The 10,046-nt window shown below is 39.3% G+C and overlaps 1 pseudogene; it reads right to left on the bottom strand.

Annotated features, from left to right (window-relative positions):
• Positions 1-336: 336 nt before the first annotated feature.
• Positions 337-6,359, bottom strand: LOC106026547 (olfactory receptor 4C11-like; annotated as a pseudogene).
• Between the last annotated feature and the right edge of the window lie 3,687 nt (positions 6,360-10,046).

The following is a 10,046-nucleotide window of genomic DNA, read 5'->3' on the forward strand; positions in this document are numbered from 1 at the left end:
ATAAATAAGACCAAAGCAACTTAAAAAGAATAATGTTTAAAAAAAGAAAAATGAAGCTTTCTTTCCATATTCCATCACTGCTCTGGAAGGACTGAGGTAAACACAAGGTCACGTTTCAGAGTATAACCCAGAATGAGAAGGGAAATCACGTAATGTATATGTACAACAAGTAGCATCCAGAATTACTTAAAGTTATTGTTTTGTACTGAGTCAGGAAGAAACTGATAATAAGGGAAGATAACAAATGTTTCTAGCCCTCAGGATGATTATATTTAACTGACAATATTCTCTATTGCCTTCTTTGAGGTCAATTCAAACTATGAAGAACCTGAAACCTTACATTACATCTGAGATTATCTTCCTGTTCCACAGCCTGCTATTGGTGTTTTTCACTTCTGCATTCCTCAGTGCATGAATCAGAAGGCTGAGCAATGGTGTCCCAGTCACATAAAAGACAGCTACGATCTTGTTCGTGGGGAAGGTAGAGGCAGGGTGTGTGTAAATTTATACATGGTACAAAGAACAGGGCGACCACAGTGATGTGGGGGACACAGGTGGAGAGGGCTTTCCTCCTCCCCTCAGCACTGTGGTGCCTGAGAGAATGCAGGATGACTCCATAGGAGAGCATCAGCAGGACAAAGGTCACCAAATAAATGGCCCCCCTTTTGGACACCAGGAGCAGGTTGACCCCTTAGGTGTCTGCACAGGTAAATTCCAACAGGGGTTGTAAGTCACAGAAATAGTGATCAATCACACTGGACCACAGAAAGGCAGGCTCAATGCCAGAAATTTGAACTAAACTAAGAACTAAAGAACAGACACAAGTTCAAGGCCACAGCTACCAACACTCCACTGCACAGACCCTGCATTTCCTAATGGCCATGTATTGCTGGGACTTATAGATGACTGTGTAGCAGCCCACAGCCGTGAGGATCAGGATCAAAATCTCCAGGAAGCCAAAGAAATGAGCTATAAAGTCTTGAATTATGCACTCACTGAAGGACATTATGTTCTTCTTCAAAAGTGAGTCCACAATAACTCTAGTGGCTATGCTCCTATAGAAGCAGGTGTCAGATAAGGATAAATAGAAAAGGTAAGAAGTACATTGGACTCCCAATTCCCTGACAGAAATGAAAAACATGATGAAAACTATTTTTTTTCCTAACAGAATCGTGTATCAGCCCATGCACACTGAACTCAGTCATGTTATTGTTCAGATTCATGGTTCCATTAGTGAGGAGCAAGGATGACTCGGAAAAGGGTTATCTGGAAAAAATAAAGAAATTAATGTTGTCCTCTGAGAAGGTCTGGAACACTCCAGGCAAATTAAATATTTTTATCAATGATATTTGTCTGTGTCTTTTAATGTCACCCCAGGTCTCGTTCATCGTGTTTATTGACAATTCTTTGTGTTATTATGACCCTTGAATATGCTTATGAATGTGATTCTGCTTTATAGCACATTTCAAATACAAGCCCTTCTTTAACTTTGAGAAATTCTAATTGATTTTGCCAATTCTATGAATTTAAAGTTAATTAGTATGGATGTATTTCATTATTCACTACATTTCATGCTCATAAACATTAAGGTGTGTGTGTGTGTGTGTGTGTGTGTGTGTGTGTGTATCACTGAACATTTAATACACAGTAGATTGCTTTGCTTGTAAGATAAGTACATGTATCATCAACACTCAAATACATAATTACATAATAGAATATATATGCATATATATTGCTTAGAAATATACCTTCCTGTTTTCCATCATCTGTTAAGAATGACAGAATCACAAAAGAGGGGAAGAGGAAGATTAAGACACCATCCGTATGTTACTAGCTGCATATATATATATATGTATAACAGCTTCTCACAGTGAATATTTATAGGTGTCACAGACACCTACTAATAAAAAATATATGTAAACTTAACAGGATGAAATTGGATGGAAACTTTTGCAAAGCAAAGAAAAATACCAAAAGAATAAAGAGACAACTTATGCAAATGTAAATAATGCCAACTACTCTTGTGGACTATTATTTAGAATATAAAAAAACTAAAAAAATAAAAACCTGCCAAATAAAAGACCCAATCATAAATGGGTAATTGAAATTGCTAGTTTCTTTAAAAATGTACATATGACCAATAAGTATATGAAAAGAATGTCTGTCTTTCACCATTAGAGAAACATAAATCAAAATAAGGCAGAAATTCCATCTGACTTCAGGAAGAATGGCTATCACCAAACTCATGTTGGTCAGAAAGTAAACTAGTAAAATCAGTGTGGAAATGAGTATGGAAGTTCCCCCAGAAACTGAAAATGGAAATTCCATTCAACTCATCTCTACTTCTTCTGAGTATCTTCCCAAGAGGTTTAAAGACATTCTATAACGGAGAACCTCACACACTCATGTGTGTAGTAGCACAGTTCATAATAGCTAAACATGGTTGTGACCTATACAGGTCCAGCAACTGGCCAATGGACAAAGAAAATGTACTGTGTCTGAACAATGCAGTACACTACAGCTATGAAGAAAGATGTATTTCAGTCATTTGTAGGAAAATGGGAGGACCTGGAGACCATAATGTTGAGTGAGATTCATCAGACTCACAACACAAACTTAAATACTGCATGGTGTCTGCTGTATGAAAAACTCAAAGGTTAGATATTTTAAAGAATAAATAAAAGGTAGATTATAGGAAAGGCAGGCAGTCTTTGAGTCTATGGGAATAGGCTCTGGGATGGAGTGTGATCGGGAGGGGAAGGAGATGCAGTGATGATGAAGAGGTGGGATGCATGTCTATCAATTCCTCCAAGATGACATTATCTAGCATGTACCACAAACATACACTAATTAGAACAGACACTGAAAAAGGGGCTGGGGAGCACACAGCTTCAGATGACTTTTTCTATGCCTGTATGTCATGCTCCAGAGGCCAGAGTGAGAAGCAGTGCTCCTTAAGGACTCTCCTAAATGACATACCCTCTGCATTAGATACATTCGTAGCATTTAATTTTCAGTGAATCCTTATACTCACTTTATTTAAATGCAGAGTTTGCCCGTCTCTCCAAAAAAGCAAACAGTCTTTCTAAAGTATTTCACACCCACTCAATAACAATTTAAAGAGTAATGCAAACTATTTTCTTTTAGCTCTTTGCTTTATAGTTCAATCTCATGATTCCTACAATCTGGTGTATATTACCAGAAATTGTCATAAAATTCAGTGTCATCCTATGCTGTGTATATCCAGTTGCCTTGACTGTCAGAATATTAATATGTATTCTTTCTAAATCTTACCAGAAATAGAGCATAACATGATGAAAGGATAAAGTAGACAAGATGACAAGTTTAAGAAGGTGAGATAGGGACAAATATTGAGGAAAAAGAAAGATTTTTACCCAAAATATTTTGAGGATTGGCCAAAATATGGCATATTTTCTTTCATCCTCAAAAAGTATTAGTAATTACATAAATTATTATTATATTGTTACATCATATATTTTATATAACATTTAATCTCTTAATTTTCATATTGGAACAAGCTCTGGAAAATATTCAACTTTCCAATCTAAATCTTAACTGTTGATCAATTACAAATTATATTCTTCATGCTGGTATTTAAGAACCACAAAAAGTAATAGTTCTATGTTGTGAAATACAATATTCTGGACAAACATCATTTGGAGATTGAAAATGAGGTCTCATCTAGAAAACCTGGGAAGACTATTTTTCTCCACTAACATTTTCCTTAATTATTGATCAGAAAAAGTGTCACCTATATTTCTGGTACCCATGACTCTGTGCGGACATATCTTCTCAGGATCATTACATTGAAAGCACTCGGGAATCTTCCTACACTCTGCCATTTATAGAAGTTGGACAGACCTTTAGCACTATTCTCTGCCTCCACAAGAGTGCTGCTTTTGCTGTACTTGGTTCTTGCTGATTTCAAAATATAGCTTCTATTTTAAAGCTAATATCTCACTCAACTTAATTCCTTTCTTAACAGTAAACTTTTAAAACATTGGTTTATGTTTTTTCCTCTACTTTCTTTCTTTCAAGGTGTAGGAATAATGTAATTGAAAACATTTCGAAGTATAATACAAATTTTATAAATTAACGTCTAATAATGATTCTGAACTCAAAAACCAAGAATAATACATCACTTACCAGACAGATGAGTCTAAATTAGCACCTTCTGCCCATACTCTTTGGAAAGCAACTTCTGCATTAGATGACGCACCAAAATTCTGCATTCCAGGGCCAATTTTCAATGCACAATGACCCAAAATACTAGCATTTTAAAACATATTATTCCTGAAAGTTTCCCTTATTCTGCTAAATTTGTATATTTATTTAAAATATCTTGGATCTTTTGTATATTTATTTAAAAATTATCCTTGGGCTTGTCTAACCAGAATAGCAGCTGTCTTCATACAATTAACCAGACAGAAACCAGGATATGCACGTGGTCACTGTCTCAGGCACACACGTGTAGCAGGGATAGCACACATGGGTGATTGTGCGGAGACAGAAATAAGGAAGAACAATTGAGTATTTTTAAAAGCAAAATTCACTGGTAAAAGAGGATCTGGCTCATCAAGGAACAAATTTGTTTCCCACTCAGTGCTCAAATTTGCAGTTTCTCAGCTGGAATCAAGCTTTTTTTTTTTAGCTCCTGCAATTCAGGTCTAATATATTTGCAAGTACAAAGTAGAAGGACAGTGTTGTATCTAGAAAACTAGACATTCATGAACTTCCAAGGATTTCCTGATTTGTGCATAAGAAATGGTCTGAGGGGTAATATGGGTAGCAAGCAGACACCAAATCTCGTAACTTTTTGCAAAGTTATTTCATCTGTTTTACTAATTAATTTTAGTAAAAAAATATTTCAGGAAGGCGTTTCATTGGAATAGTTTTAGTTCACCAAATATTTATTGAGTATCTTTTATATCGTAGATTTAGCACATATTACTTAATCTAGCCCTTTTAATTGACATTACTATTTCATGAAGGAAGTTAAAAATAATACTGCATAGAAGAGCAATTTAAGTTTATAGAAGTTAAGCAGCTAATCTAAAATACGTGTTTTGTAAGTTCCATACTGAGATATGTAATAGTGACTGTCATATTTTGTGTTTTTCTTCTTTTTTCACATATTTTCTTTATATTAATCTAAAATGAAAAACGCGCAGTTTTTCAAATGCTTATTCTGAGGCTATTTCCAATGGCTAAGTCAGACTATCTTGGGTTGAGAAACACATAATTAATATTAAGACAGAAACAAGATGTTAATATTCAGATAGCTATATGATGTGCAAGCAAAAAGTTGCCTGAAAAACATCATTTATAACTGATATTTTAAATCACAATATTGGGAGAAGTCATGCCAAACAAACTGAGCTCATGGCAAAGTATATGGATACATTTTTATTTGAAAGTTGTCCTTCCCTGAAATGGTTCAAGGAACATGCACAACAAATCATGATTAAATCCTGAAAACTGTGGCACACTGAAACCACAGAACTAGAAGCTTGGAAGCCATTCAAGAGAGAATCACGTGAGTATTAGTATCCAAAATACATGATGCAAATCCTGATGTCATTAATTACTATCAGACTTTGCCTCAAGAAGTGGGTAGGGAAACACACATCTCTCCAGCAGCGTGTGCCAAGCTGTGGTCAACAGCTCCTTCCAATACAGTCTCTTGGTCCCAAGGCTGATGCAAGTCTTTAATTATTCTGAATATTTGCTGCCAACACCATTTTCACACTAACAGCCACTGTTGCATTTCCAATCCCCCATGAAAGCTTCTAGCAGCCAAAGTTTTCTTGGCAAGCAGCTTCAGACGTGAATTCTAATACTGAGCTATGGAAAATAGCTCCCAGTAGCAGGACCTATTCCCTCAATGTATTAAAAGCTTCTCTGAAGTCATAGATCACAACCTTGGATAGTGTTTCTCTACAGCGTGCTGCCCAGGCAAGAGCTGTCACTAAGACCTCTTCACTTAGTGTCTGTGAGTCCAGACCAACCTGTCTTTTGCAAGCGCATCTTCCTGCCATGACTGCGTTCCCTTGCCTCTCACTTATGTCATGGGCAGAGTGCCAGGTCACGTAAGACTTGTGTGTTCCTTAAAATTTTCTGATTTTGATAAACATCTTACAAAGGAACTTTTGTAAGACAATTGTTTTTCAAATGCAGTTATTAAGGTTTTTAAATAAACACATTCTGAAGTTCGGCTTCAGCTTTCCTATCCAATTTACCAGCTTGAATTGCTGCATTTGGTGGCTGAAGAGTTCAATGCCTGTGTTGTCATTTCTGTTACTTTTTCCTGATGACAACACAGCTGCATAGGCTACCATCATATCCAACCTGAATAATGTCACTATTGCAATCTGCAATATAAAGCAGTGTCATTGTCGTTGCATGGATAGTCACTCTCATATACGAGTGCATATCCCAAGCCACTGAGGGAGCACCTATCCTGCTTGTACTTGGGAGGCTCAGGTAAAACAATTCCAAATTAAAGTCCAAGCAGCTTGGTGAGACTCTTTCTCAAAAAATTGAAAGGGCTGGGGATGTAGTTGAATGACAGCGAAGAAAAAAAAAAGATCAAATCAATCAAACGTGTACTTTCCAGATGTAACTTAGAGATGGCTCCTCATTTACTGCTTTCCTTGAATTTCCTAGCACATATCAAACATTAACCAGACGGACATCCTTATAGTATGAGCAGTTAGAATATGAATCTCAGTTCCACCATGTGAACACAGGCAGGAGAGTCACAGCTGCAAATGACAGAAAATCCCTTCAGGACCAAGAAAGGTAGAATCCACAAAGCACAGTGAAATTGATCAAACTTTCCCTTTTTCTCTTTTATGGCCTGTGCTTCGTTGACCTGGTAGATTCTGCCATAAGCTAGCTAACAACATCATCAGGTGAGGCTAGTATGGCTCTGTAGTAGTCATGTGCAGACACACTGCAGGTTGGGTTTCCTGTTCCCAGCAGGCCACAGGCCCCTGGCATAAGCCAGTGGTGATACTTAAACACTGATGAGGTGAACTCTTCAGGAGGCACAGTCAACACAGGGAAGTGAAATCACCAGGAATGTCACTGAAGGGACACTGGGAATACGGTCTCTGTCTCTGTCTCTGTCCTCTCTGTCTCTCAGCCTCCCAGATGACACAAGATATCATGAGAAGACCTGGGATGAGAATTTCTATTTTCAGCTGAAATATCCACCATGATGTATTCTGCTGCTTCTATCCCAAAGCAACAGAGCCAAATCATTATGGACTGAAGCCTCCAAAATGATGAGTAAAAACAAACCGTTACTCTTTTCTAAGTTGATTATCTCAGGTGTTTCGTCAAAGTAACACTATGTTTGTACAGAGGCACACTCTCCCACACACATTCACATACATACAATTCCTTAAGATACAGGAAATTCCTTTTACAATAACGCTATAGAACAGTGACCATTGGAAATGGTCTGGATCAGTCCTCCCAATGAGATATTGGAGTCGTGTGTGGTGGCCCACACTCCTGCGATCCTTGTGCTTGGGAAGCTGAGCATCAGAATCACTGCAGTTTGGGGCCAGCTAGAGCATCACGATGAGTTCAGGACCAGCAGGAACTGCACACTGAAACCCTGCCTCAAAACAACGAACCCAAACAAACAAATAGACAAAAAATACTAAAACATAAAGATGTTGGAGAAATATTTCCCAGGAGGGAAGACCATAGGAGAAGGAGAAGGAGAAGGAAGAGCTGACAAGATGGATACTCGGTGTATTAGTTTTATTTCTGTTGCTATAACAAAATACCTAGTGCTAGGCACTTCATAATGCCAGTTTGCAGTTCATGTTTTTGGAGGACTCTGGTGAGAACCTCATGGAATATAACACTGCAGTGGCAGGAGCATTTGTAGAAGATAAAACTGGAAGAAAGCCTCACGGGTCAGGCCTGCTCTTCTTGTGACAATCCATTGTGTCAGGACCTAACTCACCCAGTGAGAGCAGCATTGTCCTTCCCAGGGGCAATGACCCGTAACATAATCACCATGCATGAAGCCCTTTCTCTTAAAGCTTCTCCACCTCGCACTGCCACCATTTTGGGGACCGAGGTTCCATCATGTGAACCTGTGGGGCACACTTAAACCACGCTAAGTCATAGCACTGGATCAATTTGAAAATGTATTCACTGGAAAGATGAAAATAAGCTATTCATCTCTGGGAGTCGTGGGTGCTGCAGGTGCCCATTGTGCTTCACATGAACATCAGCAAACTGATTGCCCCGGACATCTTCCCAGTGAGCTGGGCTCCAGTGGAGATTGCAGTAGGGTTTTCAGTTACTGAAGAACTAACACTTGTCAAGAATTCATCAGAGAAAGCTGCTCACCCTCCATCCAGCTTGCAAGGAGACATCTACGTAGCTGAGGGATGCAGTGAGTGTAACCCAGCATGCTGCGTCCTTGACCAGGTTTGTGGAGCACATTATGTGGGCTGCACGTAATTCTGACTGCATAATTATGTTTCTGCAGATCTCTAGCTGCTTAGGTAACCACCTGCTGAGACTGTAAACTGCTCCACAGAGCAGAAGCTAAAGGGTCAACCTGTAGCAAAAAATGACACTGTAACAAAAACTGCTCTCACAGTCTCCTTTGGGAACACCGATCGGAACCACATTTGCAGTGAGAAGTTCAGTAGTGCAGTGGAAGGATTTTGTTAACTGTAGGGAAAGATGGAAGCAAACACAATCAAGACCCAGTGATGCTCAGAAGGGTCCGTGGGCAGCCACAGCCCCGTTGGCACCCAGACTGCTTCCACATTTATTTTGACTCGAAATGTATTTGGAGAGGATGCAAAATAGACCATTTCTAAAACTCTTCAGTGAAATTCTGTTCACACATGTGAGAGAAAAAGAAAGAGACAAAGACTCTTACACCAAAAGGTAAAGGGAACACTAGTAGTAGGAAATGACATCACACTTTTAGAAAGTATTTGGGCTGGGACACGGTAGTGTGCAGGCCTGGAGGCCCAGCACTCCTGAGACTGCGGTAACAGGGTCAACAAGCTCAAGCCAAGGTTGGGGAACTTAGTGACCTAGAGAGAGCTTGTCTCCAAAAACTGAAAAGTAAAGTTAGAAAGGACAAGGGATGTAGCTCAGTGTAAGGCCCTGAGTTCAGTCCTTACAGCGTACACACACACACACACACACACACACACACAGTGTAATTGATTACAACTGTATATAAATCAGGTAAACCACGGCTACTGGAAATGCTCGAGTAACATCTCAGAACAACCTATTTCCTAAACCATTACAAGAATAGCCATACTCCTTGGTCCTGGCTCACTTACTACCATTGTTAGTGATTTCTGAACCTCTGCGGAGTTTGCTTAGTTTGTTCTGATGTGAGATGGCCACCAGGCGGCGGGCAAGTCAAATATTGCAGCAGTTCAAATCAGCGTGAACCTAATCAAGCTTAGGTGTAATCACTGAGGTTTTTCGTAGGGTTTGTCCTTGGAAAAAGTTAATGGATTGTGTGATGTTTTAATCAAATTTATTCCATCCTGGTTATCACTGGGACTACACTAACCATGTCACTGGAAATCCCTGGCAAGGGTCTCTAGTGAGCTCCTGAAGCTCTGAAGAGACCCTCTCTGCTGGACCACAGTTGTCTTATTCTTGGCTTGATGTACTGTAGATAGTTATTCATTCATCAAACACTGGAGTGTCTTCTGCATGGCCGTTGTTGACACCTTGGTTAGATGACCTGGTTCTCTTCCTGCTCCCATCATGTCTGGCTCTACCTCTAACCCATGTTCCAGTCCTGGTACAGGGGCAGGGCATCTACAGCCTGGCTCCATGCAGGAGATGGACTGTTTGAAAAACTAAGCTAAGCCTAACACTGTTATCTCTCCTAGAATCAGCTCGTCACTATGGGGCATACGGTAAGAAGCAATCAAAGAAAACCAAGCACTCCACTCCTCTACTTCCTTCTTGCTTATTCCATATAAGCACCAGACTACCAAGAATCAAAGCCT

The sequence above is a fragment of the Cavia porcellus genome, unplaced genomic scaffold, assembly GCF_034190915.1.
Source record: "Cavia porcellus strain 051 isolate PalLab524CR breed Dunkin Hartley unplaced genomic scaffold, mCavPor4.1 scaffold_17, whole genome shotgun sequence".
NCBI classification, from domain to species: Eukaryota; Metazoa; Chordata; class Mammalia; order Rodentia; family Caviidae; genus Cavia; species Cavia porcellus.